The 20,828-nt window shown below is 38.1% G+C and overlaps 1 protein-coding gene across 6 annotated transcripts in view; it reads right to left on the reverse strand.

The window, feature by feature from the left end:
* The window catches only part of FIGN (fidgetin, microtubule severing factor), a 106,334-nt gene that overhangs the window by 31,074 nt on the left and 54,432 nt on the right, over positions 1-20,828 (reverse strand). The window contains exon 1 of one of the 6 annotated variants that reach the window (XM_039382087.1): positions 17,109-17,144. The exons of the other annotated variants lie outside the window; for them this stretch is intronic. The gene's annotated coding sequence lies outside the window, so the exon portion shown is untranslated. Of the gene's footprint in view, positions 1-17,108; positions 17,145-20,828 lie in introns of those variants that run through there. 6 annotated transcript variants of the gene reach the window in all.

The following is a 20,828-nucleotide window of genomic DNA, read 5'->3' on the forward strand; positions in this document are numbered from 1 at the left end:
ACACGGTTAAGTTGCTCTGCGTCTTGTCTCAGGAATGTCTAATAAATAAGGATATTAGTTCATCTGGCCTATTCTCAGGATATGGTAGTAAACACTTCCCTTTTAAAGCACATTTGCAAACTTGAAAAAAAAAAAAAGCTTAATGTTTTTATGTTGTCATAATGCATGAAATCCTTTCATTTTATTATTCATGATCATTATCAAGTAAATTCTGTTGGAAAAAAGGGAACAAAATTTTGGCATAATTTTGGGATGATAGCAGTACAGATGAGAACTGCTCCCATAACCTCTTTCTGAATGGTGATATATGCAAAATAATCCAAAATGATTGCTTTCCAGTCCCTTTACAGACTACTTGACATCCACTGCTCAAGTGTTTCAAACCTTCAGTCGCTGACTGTAATAGTGCACAGATGGAACAATATTTATTCTGTCAGTGGAAACTAATTAGGATGACACTACCTCTGAACATTAAACCAGAAGGGGAAAAAAAAAAAGAAAAAAAATAAAGAAAAATCACACTTTACACAGTATGGCACATGATCTGTGAGTTTACAAATAAATACTATAAATTTTAATATATTTCTTTTACATGGGAGGCGTGACCATCTTTGCTGTTGCTGCTGCACATGCCAGAGATGGGCTTGCAAAGCCATGTCTGGATTTGCACACAAACACCTCGTCTCTACTGTTAACTCCACGTCAGAAACCACATCCCAACAACTTCTACTCTGCCAGAAGAGCAAGTCAGACTCGCATATTATTTCACATTATTCTTCAGTCAGCCACACTGCCCCCGTCACCCAGAGGTCATCCCCTTCAGCCTGCAGTCCTTCAAGTCCTACCTGTGCCAACATCACAAGTTGGGCAGAATCAAACTCAAGTCATGGAGGAGGCCAGCCCCAGAATTCTGCTTCCTTCCCTTAACTCCAGCTGCAGGCAGCATGAGGATGGCTGCCCTTTAGAACAAAAGATCTCATTTCATAAATCATCAAGGCTGATATACATATGCACCCTCCATCCAAGGACTGGCTGCTGAAGACTCAAGATCACACATGTGACCTCAAGACACAAACTAGTGATTTTCAAAACCTCATTAGGGATCTAAATCTACACCTCTTTCTCTCCAAATAGCTTTAAGTCTTCTTGACTTCATGAGCGCAAATAAACTGGTTCATAAATGCTTAATGTTTTGAAGACCTCCATGATACAGCTCAAATGCACAAGATTATAAACACAGCATAGACCATAGTAGTTTGTTTTCAGACCCAACTATCCATCCAATTGTCTTTCAGCACTATTTTCTTTAAATCAATGGCCACGTCAGGGGAGAATCAGGTTTGATGTCTATATGTATTTGTATAGATTCACCATTCTAACATCTTACTCTATAATAACCCTAAATTTTGTGAGGGAAAAAAAAAAGAAAGCAGTATATGCTTTAAGCAATATTGATTTTTGTAGTTTGAAATGACAAGTTAATTGAGACCTACAAAAACAGGAAAAAAGAATATCAGCTGCCCACATTTAAGCAAGTGTTAACATTTGGGAAGTAAGACATCAGAAAAAAGTCATCCCATTAATTCTGCTAATCTAACATCAACTGGGAAGAAACAGAACTGCCTGAGAAGGTGTGATCTCAAAGGCTTCTTGTCTGCACACTGGCATGATTCCCTAGAGGTGTTTAAAAAAATAGATTCGGAAGTGACACTTTCTGTATTGGTAGTGTTCTTCATTTAGCATCTCTCAGCAACCAGGAATGTGCTGGTGCAGAATTTCACTTTGACTCCATTCATATTACACAAAAAATAATGACAGTAATGAATATTCTTTTTATAAACCAGATGGGATAGTTAAGCAAACACTTCTTCAACAGTTCCATTCGTAGCCACTAGTCCAATAAAGGATATTGTCTATGTCTACAGATATGGCTTTTCTCAGATCAATGAAACTAATTCTGAAATTTAATTATTTTATTTTGAAAACATATTTTAAAGCACTTCTACACTGAGATACTAAATGCACTCCTTGAGATTTGTTTATTTATTGATATTCATGTCACACCTCGAAGGCTACCAAACGTCAAACTTACATTTTAAAATATTTTTTTTTCAAACTTAATTCAAATGCAGGGCACAACATAATGAGTAAACCTGCAAAAAATGATGAAGCACATCTTCCTTCTAACTGATGATAATATCTTCTGTGGATGCCAGATAGCATCTCTACTGAAACCATACCTTGGCTTGACAATAAAGCTGGAAGTTACTCAAGTGTATTGTAGCCAACTGTCAGGTTTAAAAACAGTCACAACATACTATTAGTGGCATTCAGCCAATCTCTTAAAGAACACAATGACCCGAACTTTATTCTGAAAACTCAGTTTGAAAGCAAATCTATTCCCTAAAGTAATTTTCAGCACTGCTTAAAAAGCTTGGAAAAATCAGATTAGAGTAAACCAGGTTATGTAGATGTTATGAGAATGTAACTTCTAAAAATAACTTTATGGATCAATTCAAGTAAAATTCAAATACAAAGATCTCACCTTTCACACAGCCCTGCACTTCTATGTTCTATAATTCTGGTTCCAAACTATCAGATTGATAAAGTCAGTATAGTTAGTATAGCATTTAGAAAGCCTAGGATATAAAACAACTCCTGTGCATTGAAGATTTATGCCTTGAGAGGCTTATGTGTACACGTTACACACAGTATCTGATAGAACTGATGTACTGCATGCTGTGTTTGAAATGACTATGAATGCCTAAGAAAAAAACATTCTCTCAAATAAACAGGCATGAATATCTATTAATATGATCTGTAACAGGGCACAAATTTCCCTCCATTTTTTTTAATGCAGTATTCCCATCACTGTTGTAAACTTCCATGAGAAATTACACTGAATCTTACAGATATATAAAGATAAAAAAGGAGATAATGCTAAATACAGCCAATGAATGAGGTGCGACCATTGAAAGCTTGCCATAATCACAGAAAATGCACCCAGGTAAATGCTTAATAGAAACTCCTATGAACTAACAGGAGTGACACATAATCAATGAAACTCCTATTAAAGCATTATTAAGATGTAACCTTGTTTATTCTAAGTAATATAAAATGTACCCACTCACACCTAAAAGCCACCTATGCACTAGCCAGACCATCACAAAAATGATAAGATATAAAGGAAAACATTCACAGATACTTCAAGAAAAGAAGCATATACTAGCACTTCAATACATTTGGTCCAGAAAATAACTTAGATGTTATTAATGTATGACAGCATATATTGAACTTATTCTTTCCAAACAGCATTGACTAAATGTCTCTGTAAAATTGATTCCAAGGGATAGCAGTTTACTACTTTGTGTATTCAAATTAAGTTACTGCTTAGCTAAAATATCACATGCAAGGAAGAAATTGAGTTAGTCTCAACATGTGGCTAAATAAGATAACTTGTTTCATGCATAGCAACTCTGCCGACTTATTTGTCTGCTGATTCATAACATCTAACTTATAACTGTAGCATTAGGAGATTTATACAGGAAAAGTACTATGCTTAATTTCACTTTCACCTTGGCAGTGAGGAAAACTACATCAGTTCAAAGCACTGCTTATCTTATTCACACTAAAACTGAGTCTTTGAAAGGATTTTGCCAACATAGAAATTAAGGATCAGATTTCTTTTCACTCTTATCACATAACTGTACCACCAAGAAAAGATATACTCTCAGCTTCAACAAAGTAACTTATGATTTAAATGAAGCATATTTATGTGTACAACATTTTTGGTGCCACCTATAAAGTCAAAATTATGCCCGATGGCAACAAGCCAAAGTATGACGATACAAAATACAAAGTATGACGATACAAATATAGCAGATTCTTGTCCTTTCCCAGGACAAGAACAAACTAAGGAACATTTGTAATTCCTGTTGTGGTCAGTTCTCCTCAAGATCATCACCAGATTCCCACTGAAAACACTGACTGTTACTCAGCTTGAAATCATGAGTTTTAGCTTTGAACAAGGTCATTGTCAGAGGTAGCACACAGTGAAGCAAAGATAATAGTCATGTTGTAACCATAGGTAATATAATAGAGAATGGTGAAAAACTTCTAATTTTATTTATCTGACTTCTATCTGCAGCGCTGCTAAATATACCAGAAGATGCAAAACTAGTAAATACAACAGCAGAATGTTCCTCAGTATAAAATGAATCTTCTCAAATACAGCAACTCAACAAAAAAAGGTCACAGAATCCTAGAATAGGTCAGGTTGGAAGGAACCACAGTGGTCACCTGGTCCAACCTCCCTGCTTAAGCAAGCTCATCCTAGAATACATTGCACAGGATTGTGTCCAGACAGTTCTTGAATATATTCAGTGAAGAAGACTCCAAAACCTATCTGGGCACAAAAGAAATGTCATGACATTGCATAGACTGTAATTTTAAAATTTTGATTTCCATTCCTACAATTTTCAGCCTTTGGGATTAGGCTAGTTTCCCTTTGAAAAAGATACACCTACTGGAGTCAAAGAATTTCATTATTACTCTAGTAATTTGCTGCTTTTCTGCAATTTCCTCATTAGAAATACCTGTGTTAGCACTCTAAGAATCTGAAATCTCTTTGTTAATTAGTTACATGTAAAAAATGTCACTATACAAATTACTCTCCACAGTATTTCTCTTTTCACCTGTTCTATGAGATAATGTAGCACTGTGGCATAGAAAAATGAGTAAAACCCTTTTGTGGCCAAAAATATACATATGTTGTTCTTTCGTTAGCTTTCCCTCTTTTCCTTCAACCTAAACCGTAAGACATTTTGACTTATAATTGAATTTTTATTTTTATATGTTTGTTTTATGATATTTGGTTCTTAAATCTCTTTCAGAACTCTGCAGAGCTGATATACACATCAATGTCTGCTCAAAGTAACAAAAGTGCAATCCAGTGGAATTAAACGCAGTTCTGTTTTGATGCTAAAATAATCTTGTAAATACAGCTTCATCGAGGAACAGTGGTAAGAAAACCTCAGGAGGCTCAAGCAAAATCTATTTGGTTCAAAGAAGCATCATAGAAATTTATTTTTTTCTACTGAAAACTATTCCCCTTTTTCCTCCCTCTCCATGCAAAAGTTGTTCATTTAGAACAGGCTGGTTTTACACCTCAAGAGGACAGAGAAGAGGGCATCCTGAAGGTGCAGAGAGAACAGCAGCATTTTTTCTTATAGTAAAGACTAGAAGGTACAAAGGAAGACTTTGGTATGAACCACTTGCAGAGAATAATTGTGAGTACGCAGAACGAACAAAAACTAGGACAATGCGTTTTCATCAGGTATGCAGGAACAACATTCCTAGTTCTAAAGGACCCCAGTTCTCACAAAGAGCCTGGGACAGTGATCTGCTTCAGAAAAAGCAAAATACTTTCATTCCTCCTCCCTATTCTACACAGTATCTCAGAGCAATTGCTTTCAAAGTAGGCTGAAGCCTGGGAAACTTAACAGCTCAGACATAAATCTTCATCCCCAAGCCCCTCCCACCTGCCACTATTACTGTCAGTCATTCTTACTAACTAAGAAGAAAACAAAAATTTCTTACTTCTAGCTGTGGGGGAAAAATATTTCCTGGGAGATATACAGATGGGAACTTAGCAAATAATATTTCTCTCCAGAAATAACTTCTTATACTAACAAATAAAGTGTGCCAGATTGCAGTCTTCAATCTTGAAGACAAGTGGCACAGTATGGAGGTTAGTGGTCTTAAGTCCACACTTGAGTGCATGTCCTGGCTCTATTCAGTTTACATGGTGTAGCCTGGGAGAATCCAGAGGAACAGCAAAACTTCGATGACTGTCACTGACATTAAGTTAGTAATGACAGTGAAATAACTATGCTAACTTCCTATGTATTAGATATTTATTTTTTCATGTGTAAGATACACTGTAGGTCAATTTAAAACAGTGAAACATAGTCCAAGTTTTCCAGAAGTCTTCATTGGAACTTCTTAGATTTAAAAAATTATTTAAAAAAAAAATGACTGAAACAGAGAAAGAAAAATCTATCAAAAAATCCAGAGAACGAACCCCATTCAGAAAGGCAAATTTTGAGTTTTATCTTCTGCAATACAATTTGCAGCTACACACTGTTTCCCTATATTTCTGTTGAGATCTCTCTTCTCTCTTCATTAATGAGCACACATCTACGCATATATTAATGGTAAACTAGAAAAGAAAGGAAGACAGTTGGGAGAGGCACATATTTTCAACATCTGGATTTAATTCAAAGGAAGGGGGAAATCAAGAAAACAGGGACACAATAATGGCTTAAAGAACAGAGTGGGGAATACAATGGACGTCTAGAAGAAAATACTAATTTTGATGCAAATAATCTTCAATTAGATGGCATCATTCATGAATAGACTCATTAGAGAACTGGATCAAATCAGTAAGAAATACTTATAAGGTTTGTTTTTCTGACTACTTGTATTCTTAAACAAACTGGGAAAGTTTGGGTGCTGCACAGTGTAAAATAAGCTATTGCAGGAAAGCAAAATACATTAAAACAGCAGGCAGGGCTGAGATACCCAAATGCATGTGTTCTTTACAAAAAACAAAAATAGACAGAAAGGGGTGTCTGAGGACATTATGGACTGTGAAGACATAAAAAGGGATAGGTTGGTTAAAATACTCTGGTCATGTCAAAAAAATAGACAGAGGAAAAAACTAAGTGTGCTGGAGCAGTCATAGAAATTACTCATTACAACTCCACGATTTCATGTGGCCTTGGTGGGAATTGAGGGGGGAATCAACGATATTTAAGGAGGCAGAAGAGGTAAATTGATCCAGACAATAGTTCTTCTCTTAGTTCAAGGTTTAAATACATATCTATATAGCAAAAAAATGGAGCGCAGTTCACAATGGGTTGATGAAAGGTAATTTATGCCAAGCTAATTTCTTTGATAATATGGCTGATTTTAAGCAAAGGAAATTACTGAATCAACTAACTGCACATTAGCATATATGTATCCATATATATATATATATATATATATATATATATAAATATAACAGGTGGAAAAATAGGAATTGGTAAACGGATTATAAATTAGTCAGGAAAATACTAAAACATATGTAATGACAGACAGTATTGAAAGGGCATCTACAGAACAGAATGAAGCTTGGTAATGAAACTCCTCAGAGATCAGTTTGCAAAACTTCCCTAAATTTGTTACTGAATATGAATATGACATAAGTAGAAACACATAGTGGAAGCTTGCAGATTACACAAAATTAGGAGGCAGCACCAATAGAAAGAAAAATCAAAATATCACACCGGTAAAATATTATGTTCCTTGTAACAAAGGTAATGAGTAGAAAGTAGTACCATCAAGTATAAGCAAACAGTGAAAAAAAATTGCTACAAGTTGAAATTTAATCACAAAGAAAAGGGAAAAGAAACCTGAAATGTATAAGCTGATTGGAACATGTACTTTCACCAACTAATTTGATGTAAATTCGGAAACAAGCTATGCAGTTGCAAAATATAAACAGGACATTTTTTTCCAGAAAGTATTAATGTCACTGTACAGTGAAATCTCACCAGAACTGTAATTCTGATTTTCTTCAGGGAAGTTTAATTTAAACTGGAAAAAGAACAGGGAAGGGCTGTAGGGATGACACTGGCAATGAAGAGTGAGAATTCAAGGAGAATAAAAGACATTGGCTTGTTCTACCCTGCCAATACAGAACAGGAGAATTACTCTTCTGTAAAAATATAATCAGCAAAGCATATACACTGGAGATGAACTATTGAAGTAAAAAAGACAACATTGGCACAAGAACAAATAAGTATAAAACAGCCATAAATATTTTTATGCTGCAAATTAGAAGATTTGTAACTCCCAGGGCAGTAACATTATTGAACAGCCAACTGGAGTCCTGAAGGACAAAAATAATTAGCTCATGTTAAGACACAGCTTTATCATTTTATATTATAATATATAGTGACAGTAGCAGACTGGACTTTGAGATTCCCTAGGCCTTTGTGGTTTTTTATACTCATCTCATAAGGCTTACAGAGCTCTTCTTAGCTTGTGGAAAACTGGTTGGACTAGGCCAGTGATAAGAACATTAAGAGAAAGACAGAAAATATTAACTCGGCACAGAGTCACACTAAGGAATGAACTATTGCTTCCAAACTGGGCCCAGCTCTTCTATATGCACCTCAGAGAATAGGCAAAGTCCATTTCTGATTGTGCATGTTTATATGGGGGTATATTTCAAGATGATTCTGGGTAGGGAAAGGAGTAAATAAAAATACAAATACGTTTCTGCTCAATCCTTCAGCATAAGTCACTTCCTTGGCCTAAGTTACCTAAAGGTTAAGCTCAAAACAACATTGCAAGGCCCTGCATTCCTACCACCTTCATGGCAAAACTGTTACTTTTTAGGTATGAACTGCCTGTTTCACTCCTATTTAAATACTAGTGCACTTTTTTATTTTTTTTTTCATTCTTTATTTTAACTAATAAAGTTGTGCCTTCTGGTAATCGCACCTACACTACTGTATGATAAAACTCGGTTGGGCTACATGCAGAGACCTCCAAAGTATCCATTTTGTAATATGTGTTTTTCTGCTGGTTGCATTTTTTTGTTTTGGTTTGGGGTTTTTTTGTTGGTTTGTTTGGTTTTAAAATAGTTATCTTCAAATAGTACATTGTCAAAACAGAGATTGTGAGAAGTGGTTTTCCTTTTACAAACTTCAAGCATGTGGCAGTGATCAAATGGGTACAACTGTCCTTAAAGGACATTGGCAATTATTGTCATCATACCTCCTGTTAGGCAGTTCAAATTGCTTAAAACTTTGATAATGATTACTTGACTGCATTTAAATGAAGGTCGTTTACCCTTCCATTCCCTACTTATATAGCATCTTTCGTGCAACACGCCTCAAGGCCCTTTCCAAAGAACACTAATCAGTACACAAAATTATATTGAAGCAAATAACCTTGTCACAAATTCCATTACACAGTAAAAGCTAAATAAAAAATAATAGCTTTCCTGTCTATATTTAAAAATATATATCCACTTAGTGTCAAGCCTTTCAAGTAGAAGAGAATGCCACAGAAGAGCACAGATTGTACTGTGCAGCAAGGAAACGAAAAGTAAGCTATTGCTACAACACATTTGACCAATACTTGCACTACCTTACCAATACAATGGGCAATTGAAAAATCAGTATTTTAAGTTCTCTTAAAATACTGCCTTCATTTTAAACTCAAAAATTTTCAGTGGGAATTTCAAAGGAACAGCTGAAGCCATCTCCAAGAGGGCCAACCAGCCAGCGGAACAGAAATCGCCTTGTCTTGCAACACGTGTTTGAAGATTTGAGTGAGGCAAGACTGGCATCAATCTGACATTTACTTAAAGGAGAACTGTAACTGTTTTGCTCAGCCTGCCAGTTCAAAATGGAAGAAGGATTTCTTCCCATAAATAAAGGAAATTCCTTCTTATCTATGTACACATACAACCTCCAACACTAGCTCAGACAAGTAATGTACTTCCCTTGCCTGCAAGTCTAGACAGGAGAAAAGATGACTGATAATGTCATTCCCATTCCACACTGGCCTTGTTGGCTGCTTACTGGTAACACCAACAGCAACTGTAAACACAGCAGTCTCCATAAAATCCAGTAGGCTCTCTGACTTACTACAAATTGAAAATATCAAGTAAAAACAGCCTGGAAATTACCTTTCCTCCTAACCAAACCAGTGATTTGATCCCCTTTAGTGGCAAACTCAACCCTTGTCACAAGTCTGAGACTACAACAGAAACTGCAGAAAAACTATACACACAAGAAGCTAAAATAATAAAAATATTAGTTCGCTGATAGAAGTAGCATTGTATTTACAGTATTATCTGTGTTGAAGAATATCACACACACCACAAAAGCCAGTGATTGCTCTTGCAGATATGTTCTGTGGTAGTTTCTCATCTGAAAAAGCAGAAACAAAATGAAAACAATTGCAACCCTTCTGAAGAGAGAAAGCAACTAAAAAATCAGAGGGCAAGAGTTACTCCATATTCCATGTAGTCTAACCACGTTTTTGAATGACAGAAATATAACAGGGAAGGGGAAAAAACAAGGATTAAATGTAGGGGGGAGCAACAAAGGTGTCCAGAAATAAGAGAGACTCACCCAAAGCTCTTAGCCAAGTATTTGCCTTATTGCTGATTTTAGTTTGAAGAAGTTGAGAAAATAAAATACAAATTAAAGAAGAAATAAAGGACATTTGGAAAACTCATTTTGAAATTAGAGAGAAAACAACTGGAATAGAAATAAATAAAACTCTCACTGCACAGTAATCCACAAGATGCCTGTGCTTAAAGTGATGAAACAGTATTGGTTCAGAGTCCTGGCTGCCAACATTTAAACAGATTTTGGCATACTATGTGGTGATCTTTTCACATACAAAAACAAACAGATTTTTCTTGTGGAAGCTACAAACCTCTTCTGCATTTTCAACTGAAATGATTTATTGGCCAATTGACACTTTTTGAATTAATTCTTCTCCAAGTATAACCTAGGAAATTCCATCTCCTATCAGTTATGTCAAATTTGACAGCCTCAGGTGAAATTTCTCCTTTCTTAATTATTTTATTATCCCATTAATTCTCTGAATCCATTAGTAACATTCCCATGACACCCTCTGAAGAATTTCTCTTCTTTCCTGATGTCAATACTTTTGAAGAACCCCAAATAAACAATGTCCTCCCTTGGCAATCTCTTTGCTATACTAAATATATTTCACTATTGTCATTTCCCTTCAGAAACTAGCTTGTGATTAGACATTAGTTTTTCTCCATCTTTAGCGACAATTCCAGAAGGAACAAACAATGTGATCCCCTCAGAGGTAGAGGTGCCTGATTTTCACTACCGTGTGCTATGATAGTTACATACACATGCTTCCTTACCCCAGGCCAATAGGGTACTTCTGAAAATTGTACCTTCCAGGTCATATATTACCTGCCTATTGTTCCTCTATGACAATAAAAAGGGAAATGCACCATGTTGCAAATCTACAGATTGAAAAATCCATGTGTGTTTTGATGGCCACGCTGAAGGAAAGGACATAGTACAGATATTACTGTCAAAACTGCTGGTCCCTGGGACAGGCTGCCCAGAGAGGCTGAGAAACCTCCATTGCTGGAGACTGACAAACCTCAACATGACAAGCCCCTGATCGACCTGATATAATTTAGAATTAGTCATGCTCTGAGAAAAAGTTTGGAGTCCCTTCCAACCCAATTTACTCTCTGTGAACCACTTAAGAATAACTGATCTTTCCAGAAATAAAGCATAGTACCTCAAATCAGCTGTGTGCTGAATTCCCCATTGGATCTTGTGCTGTGCTTTTTTTTCCCTTAAAGTCTGATACCAGATGCAAGATGTACAAAGACTGGATCTCTTCTCTCAGCAGTATTGCCAGGATATTTAGGAGACTGTTTGGCTTCTCTTAGACTGTAGCCATCTTTACAAATTGTGAGAACAGAGAAGAGGGCTGGATAACACTGAAATGAGGAGACAACCTCAAGGCAATATATAAGACAATCATCAGTACAGTGGCTATCACCTGAATTGGGATAAAATATAGAATATCCATTGTTTTGGATAATTCCTGAAGGATAACAGTCAACAAAACCAAATATAACATCACCACCTTTGCCAAATGATCCAAACTCTTTTTGGAACCCAGGTTTTGTTTGGTTTAAAGAAGGTATTAGGTACCTTAGGGTATATTGCTCCCTCACAACACTGCAGGCAAAATGGACCTGGCCTTGCCTCAATCAGTATAGAACCTAGAAATACTGCTGTCAACATAGTGGAGTTTACAAATGACTGAATCGTCCCTACTTCATCCAGATTTTCTCAAGAAAACCCTTACTTCTGCTGACTGAATTGGAGGATCATACACTTCATCTTCTTCAGGACCTCCATGTCCTTTTGCTACTCAGTTAGGACAAATCATCAAACCACTCTAATACTGTTTCCCAGTCACAAGGAACAACTCAGTGCTTTTGGGGACAGTCCCTGCTCACAGCAGTATAGAGATTATTTTAGACACAAATGGAAATGGCAGAGTCCCTTTGGGGCTGGCCTTCACCAGCGTAGTGTCTAATACAGAATAAATATGCTAAGAGTTCCAAGTGTAATATGTTCAAATAAAAAGGAAAAGAATAAGAAATAAATCTATTAATGGCAGCACAATGAAAATAAAACCCCCACTCAAAAATAAGTAGCAAATCAATTAAGCACAAAATCTGAGAGAACAAAGAGGTGCTCAAGGCTACCAAGTGCCTAATCCTAGAGAGTTCATTCTTCAAGATGTTGAACATCACAGCACTGAGCTGGCAAAATAAGTATATAAATCACTGCAAAACCTTGTGTGTTTTCCAGTAGGAATGCAGCTACCCTAAAGTCAAATTGGAATTTCTTGAATTTGGGTTTAACAATCAAGACAGCAGCTTGCCAACCTGGCTCTTTTAAAATGGTTTTCCTTAGAGAAGATTCATATTGGTAAAGTCTTGCACAATTGCATTTCCTCTGGAACTAATTAAAGCATGACATTTTTCACAATCATGTTTTTAAAAGCTGATTTTCAAAAATTGTAGAGATACAATTAATTTTTAGAACTTTAGGGCAGGCTGTCAGAACAATACAACACAAGTTGAAAATACACTAAAAATGAACCAATTCTAGGCCTCAAAAGGAGGTCAACATTCTACCATTGTAATTTTTGAATATTCCTAGACAAGGAATTAATTTTTAAAATACAAATTATTTAGAAAGGAAACACTGTCATGTGTCCTTCAACTCTTGAACGTTATCCACTCAGGAAGAAAAAAACTAATGTAAAATTTTATGGTTGAGAATACAGTGATTATTTTGATTATCTGACAATCGCAGGTTTTAATTATTTGACAATTGCAGAAGTAGGCAGGTTTATTTTTTACTTTACTACAGATGTGATATACTGTTTCTGCTACAAAAGCTCAGAGAGGCTGACTAAAGATTGAACATAATTCTCACAGTATCATCTTCATTGTTGTACAACGTTGTATGTCAACTATCACACCTCTCAGCTGCTATCATATGATAGCTACTCTGTCTTAAAGGTGGTCACCACAACGATGCCACTTCTGGAGTAGAGTGACATGTGCTATTAACACATGGCAGATTATGATCCCTGTGCAGAAGAATGCTGTCTTATCTAAAAGTACTACTGAAGAAATACATGTGATCTTCAGTAAAAGACAAACATGGCATCTTCATGACAGAAAAAAATGAACTCTGTAACTCAGAACTACAAATCTTTAAGACTATAACTTATGATCTCACTTGTTTAAAAGCTTATACATCCAGTAGCAAGGTAACCTTACTACACTGTTTGGAGAATTGGTTTAAGATAGCTCAGTGGGACTTAGAGCATCCAGACATAAACTGGCTGAACTGTTAACCTGAAAGTAACCATTCAGTATTGGTCTAGAATTAATTAGTTCCATTTTAACATGGAAAAGGGTTTCAGTGGGAGAAGTGCCAGAATAAGAACCATCAAAACAGACCTCTGGTAATCACTAGAGAGCAGGAGTATTAATCTATCTGATTAATCTGTTGAGCTGTAATAGTTCCTCAGGGCAGTGTGACGAGTTGGTGAATGAACCTGGTGTCATTCTTCTGGCCCCTTCTCCAGAAGGATATAGGTCTGTACAAGGCAACAGCAGTGCTTCCTATTTTCCCTGAACTGGAGAAAGCAGCTGGATACTTCTCCAGACCCACTAAATGCTATCTTTCCTGAAAATTTTGTAATGCTTTCACCAGAACCATAGTGTCATTGGCAACATTAATCATAGAAAGGCTTGGGTTGGAACAGGTCTTAAAGATCATCTAGTTCTAACTCCCTTGCCATGGACATATCCCCTCCACTAGACCAGATGCTCAAAGACTCGTCCAACCTGGACTCAAACACTTCCAGGGATGGGGCATCCACAACCTCTCTAGGCACCTGTTCCCATGTCTTACCACCCTCACAGTAAAGAATTTCTGTCTAATATCTAAACTAAACCTGCTGTCTTTAAAGCCATTCCCCCTTGTCCTATCACTACATGCCACTGTAAAAAGTCCTTCTACAGTTTTCTTGTAGGCCCTGCTATGTACTGGAAAATACTCTAAGGTCTCCCTGGAACCCTGTCTTCTTCAGGATAAACAACCCCAGCTCTCTCTGCCTGTCTCCATAGGAGACATGATCCAGCCCCTTGACCATCTTTGCAGCCCTCCTCTGGACTTGCTCCAACAAGTCCTCATCATTCTTACACAGGAGGTCCCAGAGCTGAAAACACTTCCCTAGGTAGGGTGTCATGAGCCCCAGAGTCGAGAGGCAGAACCACCTCCCTCCATCTCCTGGTCACATTAACAAGCAACTGAAGCACTAGAGAGGAATAGTCTGCAATGATGAAATACTAGAGCTATCACAGAAGCCAATTCTGATACAAGAATAAAATATGTTCTGGTAATAAGGTCTGTCAGAAGAAGCCTCCCTGCTAGGGAAGCAGCAGAGTATTTTGACAATCAGAGAAGAAACTCTATAGAATAAACATGATCGTAACTGACCATACAGTTACTATCAGTCTTTTACCACATTAAAGCAAGTGTGCTACATTAGTACACCTTAAAATTTTGCCTTCTGCTGGATATCTGAATGTTTGGAACCACTAGGTTTGGGAAGGAAATGAGATTTCACTGTATTTCAGAGAAAATTCCCTGACTACTCTTTCAAAGAGGATAAACACATTTATCTCTTGCTTCTGGTCCCTAAGAGAAAACTTACTAAAGCTATCTAAAACTGAGATGCTGGAGAAAGCATGATGGCAGAGACAGCATTATCTGCCAACCTCCAGTCAGCATTTTGGTGACTGAGCAAAAATGTTTATGGTATCAGTAAACTCCTACAAGCATTTGCACTGACACCTATGGGCAAAACTAAGACATATGCCAGTTGTCATCAAGGACAACACACTCAAGAATTTCACAGACAAAATACAAGACAAAGGGAATAGACAGTAAATCATTATCAAACTGAAATAGAGCAACTGGAAGAAAAATTTAACATATCAAAATATTCCAAGCAAAGACAAAATTATCCCAGTGACTTAGAGTTCAGAAAAGCTGCTGATGCTGAATCATCAGGAGCCATAATTTCATCTGTCCAGATTCCTGATGTAGGAAATGCTTGCACAGTTTCTGTCTTTTAAAAAAGACAGTATTTCCTTCTGAGATAAGCAAAAACCTGTTCTTTCTTAATCAGCTAGTCTCCACTTGGCAGCCGCATGTGTTTAGAATTCCTAAAAAGAAACCAGGCCACCAAAGGAAGCATCTTTGAGTATCTTTTCTTTTACTCATTCACTTCCTAATTTTCCTCTGTGTGTTGCATACTTTTCCCCTGCTCTGTTGGCCAGCTCAGTTCTGGAATCACACTGGGAGTCAATCATTTTGTAGTCTCTGACCCAGAGTATCGATTCAATGTTGTGACAGATGCCATTCAGTTATAATCAGTAACCAAGCCCTAAAATTACTCACTTTCATTCATTCACTCCAGTAATATGACTAAATTTTTTTATTTCTTTCATCAACTCTCTATACAGTAGCCATATCAAGTCAGTAAGAAAAAAAGTAAAAAAAAAAAAAACAAAAAGATAAAGTCCAAACAGGCCTTTTGGAGCATGATAAGATCACGCTTTACATGTTCCCCTCCACAAAATAATAGTAGGTACCCTTTTAATATCCTTCACTGAAAGGCAAGTTTAGTACCTTTACCTATATTTTCAAATGGGTACATGCCATTCTCTTAACCTTTCATAACAGACTTGTTTCCTGTTCTTTCTGGTGTATGTACACAGAACTAGACTTCCATGAAAATATCCCATTAGACCTACTGTGGAATTCCAGTTTCACCTGATGTCACCTTTCATTACCACAGGCAATTTAAAGCTCAGGCATTCTAGCATAGCTGAGGAGACATAAAAGACTAAAAGTTACTACAGAAAAATTATTTCTCAGAAAAAGTCTAGGAAGACTTTATAAGCCTCCTCTCTTCATTCCCCTCCCCCCACCATCAGCAATTATTCCAAAACCTGAAGTGTTTTCTCAATTATTTACCCTTGCATTAGTAACAAAAAATAGCACTTACAAGCCTACAAGGCATAAAGAATCTTTTAGATAAACAAAAGGTGAATTCTGATGGAGCCAATCCTCAAGCTTGGAAATTATAGAAACACAGGTAAAGAAATCCATTTTATCTTCTCTTGCATGGCTATCCCATGTCTTGTCAACCCCATACAGACAGGAAGAAGTGAAACCAGTATTTTCAACAAAGAAGAGAGGGAAAGGAATCATCATCAGAGAGAACATTTAATAAAATTCTTCAAACAGAAATTATTTTAGTTACAGAAGACCAATAAAGATGGAAATGCAAGCAATCCTAATAGCATGTTGGTAGATCTCAAAGCTTTTCTCTTGCAGAGCATCCTAAAATAATGCCCTGAGAACATCTTTGCTTTATATTGTTCATTCTATGTTAGTATGATGAAAGCATGTACCTGATGGAATAAGTGCCAAATCCAAGTGTCTTTACTGGACAATTTGTAGGTCTGAATTATGATTTACTCTACCAATGAACCAACAAGTTAGAAAGGCTTGCCTTTTTGTGGAGGTTCAGCACAGGACACAGAACAGGCCAGCAATTACTGCCTGAAACAGTTATCATCCCAACTGCAAAGGATAATGAAAATAAGATCTTCTTTCGGCATAATGAGCAAAAATATTACAAAGATATGTCCTGAAATACAAACTAGACATTTCACATGAAATGGTTCCTGTCTATTGTTAACTTCAAACGAAGATGATCTAGGATGTGTTCTTCTTTCTCCCTAGAGGGGAATTCTATTAAACACATCAAATTCAAATCAGGAGAATCTCATATGTATTAGAATGGGGAAAAAAGCTTCTAAGTTGAGAGAAATAATTCTGAAGGAGAAAAGAAATAAGTTCCCTTACCCCAAGATGAATCCTTTAGTCTCTCTTCCTCAATTCCATCCTTCTTAAGATGAAGCTTGGAAGAAGAATCCATAGTTAGATGGATGCAACAAGTTATTCCCACCCATTAAAATGTATCATTCAGTAAGAGAATTCAAGGGAAGAGTAAAAAAGGTTTGAGGTTGAGCTGAAAGTTAGTTTTATAGCAGTCGGTCAAGAAGTCAAATCTAAACAGCCTCTTCTCTTTCGCTTTTATCAAAGCATAATCTGAGCAATGTCGTAGATCAGAGACTTAAACAAAGGAATTTTGAACCCTAGATATGTCTTATCTAACCAGAAGCAGTGAAGTAAATCTTTTGTAGGAACTTATATGCTTTGCCTAAGAATTTGAAAAGTGGTCATATTCAAATATGGAAAGCCCATTTGAACAACAAGTTCTTTGGGATCCTTAGGGTCGGATCCAAGTTTAGAATGACAGTATTTAGCTAACATCTGCAAAGAAGTTATGTGAAACGGCTGTGGGGAACTGAACTTTATAGCAGGAAATGTTTGGGACTTGGACACTATTATGCCAAGTCCCACATGTGAGTCATCTCATTCTTTCCTCTAGACCACTGATTAATGCCATTCCACTACAGCAACAGCAAGTTGTAAGACACTTTATAACTGCACCAAGCTGTTCCCAGTGCTATTGCCAAACAAAGTAAGAATATTATCTTTGTTGTGAAGTAACTACTTAGGTGGATGGTTAGATATCACTAAAATCTTCCTACAGAACATATCAGAAATCTCATTCAGAGCAAGTGACAGAGATGTGGAAATCAGCAGGGGCAGAAACTAAGGAAAAAGAAAAAAGAAAAAGTGAAATACAGGAATAAGGGGAGGACTTCAATCCATCCCACTCCTACCATTTTAATGCCAGGGCAAGCAAGAGATGCTCAGAGCCTGGAGAGGGATCTCAAGTCAGCAGGAGAACAGCCGAAGAACAGCACAAAGGAATTCCAGCCACTCCTGTCAAGAAGTCAGCTTCATCAGGGACCAACTTAAATGCCCCTATGCAAATGCTTGTAGAATGGGGAATTGAGAGGAGGTAGAGACATGCACACAGTTGCAGGGCTATGATCTTATTGTTAGAACAAAGACATGGTGGGATAGCTCCTATGACTGGAGTGTTGGAATGGAAGGATACATTCCTTCCCTTTAGGAAGGACAGACAGGGAAGATTAGGAGGGGGTGTTAATCACCAGCTGGAGCATGTGGAGGTCTGCCTGGGGATTGATGAGGAGCTGACTGACAGTTTAGGGGTCAGGATTAAAGAGAGAACAAGGACAGATGACATTAACTGAGGGAGTCTGCTACATGCCGCCCAGCTGGGAAGACCAAGCAAATGAGGCCCTCTGCAGACAGAAGGAGCCTCATGTTCCCAAGCCCTGGTCCTCATGGGGAACTTCAACTACCCTGATACCTGTTGGAGACACAACATAGAAGGGCACAAGCAATCCAGGAGGTTCCTGGAATGCATTGAGGTTAACTTCCTTCCCCAAGAGATCAAGAGATAGAGGAGCCAACGAGAAGATGTGCTACGCTGGACCTTGTTTTCACCAACAGGCAGGTGCTGGTGGGGAATGTGAAGTTCAAGGGCAGCTTTGGCTGCAGCATCTATGAAATGGTGGACTTCAAGATCCTTAGGGAAGTGCAGAGGGCACACAGCAAGTCACTAACCTGGACTTGAGGAGAGCAGACTTTGGCCTCTTCAGGGGAACTCTTCAAGTACTCTCCATGGACAGTACCATGGGATAAAGCCCTGGAGGGAAGAGTGGCTGAAGAAAGCTCATTAATATTCAAGGATCACCTCTTCCAAGCTCAGGAGCAATGCATCTCAACAAAGAGGAAATCAGGCAAAAATGTCAGGAGGCCTGGTGTGGATGAACAAGGAGCTCCTAGACAACAGTCACCAAAAGGAAGCCTACAGAGGATGGAAGCAAGGACAGGGAACCTGGGAGAAATACACAGAAATTGTCTAATCAACCAAGGATCAGGTTAGCAAAGTTAAAGCCCTGATAGAATTAAGTCTGACTGGTGATATCAAGGGCAATGAGAAAAGCTTCTATAGGTATGTCAGTGACATAAGGAAGACTAGTGAAAATGTGGGCCCTGCTTGGAAGGAAATGGGACACCTCATTTCCTGGGACATGGAGTAGGCTGAGGTACTCAATGATTTTTTTGCCTCAGCCTTCACCACCACATGTTCCAGCCCCACTGCCCAAGTAGCAGAAGGCAAAGGCAGGGACTGGAAGAATGAAGAACCACCCAGTGTAGGAGAAGATCAGGTTCAAGAGCATCTAAAGAACCCAAAGGTACACAAGTCCACAGGACCTGATGAGACACATCCTCAGGTCCTGAGGAGAGTGGCAGATTAGGTGACTAAGCCACTACTCATCGTATTTTACAAGCGGGGGCATTCTGGTAAAGTTCCTACTGTCTGGAAAGGGGAAATATAATCCCCATTTTTAAAAAGGGGAAAAAGAAGACTGAGGGAGCTACAGGCCAGTCAGTCTCACCTCTGTACCTGGCAAGATCTTAGAGCACATCCTCCTGGACACAAGGCTAAGGCACATGGAAAATAAAGAGGTGACTGGTGACAAGTCAGCATGGCTTCACTAAAGGCAAATCATGCCTGACAAATTCGGTGGCCTTCTATAATGGGGTTACAGCATTGATGGATAAGGGAAGCACAACCGACTTCATCTACCTGGACTTGTGCAAGGCATTTGACACTGTCCTGTATGACATCGTTGACTAAACTAGAGAGGCACGAATTTGACAGAAGAACCACTTAGTGGATATGAAAGTAGTTGGATAGTTGCACACAAAGACTTGCAGTCAAGGCCTCAATGTCCAAGTGGAGACCAGTGATGAGTGGTGTTCCTCAGGGGTTACTATTAGGACCATCAGGGTTTAACATCTTTGTCAGTGACACGGACAGTGGGATTGAGTGCACCCTCAGCCAGCTTGCCAACACCACCCTGTGTGGTGCAGTTGACATGCAGGAGGGAAGGGATGCTATCTGGAGGGACTTCGACACCCTTAAGAGGTGGGACCATGTAAACCTCATGTTGTTCAACAAGGCCAACTGCAAAGACCTACATGAGAGTTGGGGCAGTACCAAGCACAAATACAGACTGGGTGGAAAATGGATTGAGAGTAGCCCTGAGGGGAAAGACTTGGGAGCATTGGTTGACAAGAATCATTGAATTACTTAGGTTGGAAAAGACCTCCAAGATTATCAAGTCCAATTTCAACGTGATCTGGCAATGTACTCTTGCAGCCTCGGCTGCAGCAAAAGCAGCGTGGCCAGCAGGTTGAGGGAGGTGATTCTTGCCCTCTGCTCCACTCTTGTGGGATCCACCTGGAGTACTGAGTCCAGTTTTGGGGTCCACAACACAAGAAAGATGTGGACCTGTTGGCAAATATCAAAAAAGTTTTCCAATTTAAGCCATGCTTTATAACAAATATGTAAAGTTTCAGAGTGCAACAGAAAGCATTACAGAAATGCAAATCATAGCACTGGCTAATGCAGTGCCTATAAGTAGCAGCTGTAATAAATAATTGAGATAATATGTACTGCTGATTCACAGCGAAGGGAAAAAGGCCTACTGCACTTGACTGATAGAACTACAGATACTGCTGAAGACAAGAACTTTACATGTTACTATTGAGACTTACAATGCCCTTAACTGA

Source organism: Pipra filicauda, unplaced genomic scaffold, assembly GCF_003945595.2.
Source record: "Pipra filicauda isolate LSUMZ 115617 unplaced genomic scaffold, ASM394559v2 scaffold253_size2546935_pilon, whole genome shotgun sequence".
Classification (NCBI taxonomy): Eukaryota; Metazoa; Chordata; class Aves; order Passeriformes; family Pipridae; genus Pipra; species Pipra filicauda.